This window comes from Apis dorsata, unplaced genomic scaffold, assembly GCF_000469605.1.
Source record: "Apis dorsata unplaced genomic scaffold, Apis dorsata 1.3 scaffold_888, whole genome shotgun sequence".
NCBI lineage: Eukaryota > Metazoa > Arthropoda > Insecta > Hymenoptera > Apidae > Apis > Apis dorsata.
The window spans coordinates 69490-70399 of record NW_006264004.1 but is presented as its reverse complement, the minus strand read 5'-3'; positions in this window follow the sequence as shown (position 1 = coordinate 70399).

The following is a 910-nucleotide window of genomic DNA, read 5'->3' as shown; positions in this document are numbered from 1 at the left end:
AATTAATTTAACTATATTTAGTAATAAAATAATATTATAATATTAATAAAAAAAGAAAAGTTTCGAGAATAAAGTATGAAATACTTGATTAATTTATAATTTTGAATTCTTTTTTCTAATAACAAATTTAATAATAAAATAATAAAATGAATCAGTTTAATAAATAAATTCAACTAAATTTATTATTAAATATTATAAATTTATTATTAGTTGATTATATATATATATTTTATATATATATTTTTTAGATTATTAGATTATAAAATATTAGATTATTAGATTATAAAATATTAGAGCCAACATTACCAAATTCATTATCAATCTGGACCATTACATCGGCCTTATAAAGTCTGATGAAGCATATCCTGTATCTATGGATATTCATTGGCACGGTTTATAGCACCGTAAAAGAGAGCCATTTTTGAGTACAAGATTCTTATGTTTTTACAACGTATATATACTAAAATATTTGTCATAAATTAAAAGATATATCATATAACAGGAAAATTTTCGAAATAATTTATAAAACTGATTTCAACATAGGTTTCACATTTATTATATTTATCACATTTATATTATAATTATCGAATATATGTTATATATAATTTTATATTTAAGTATAAAATAAAAATGTTTATGTATAATTAAATTATATTTTTGAATTATAAAATTTTTCTAGTTCTATATTTTCATCTAATTTAAAATAAAATTATAATATATAAATAATTATAAATAAATTAATTTATAAACTCATTAAGATATGAACTGCTATAAATAAAAATATTAACAATGAAAATATATATTAATCATAAATATTGTTTATAAATATTAATTATGTTAGTCATAAATTAATTAATCATAAAGTTCTAATGTATTTTTATTGTAATTTGAATGTAATTTTTATTGTATT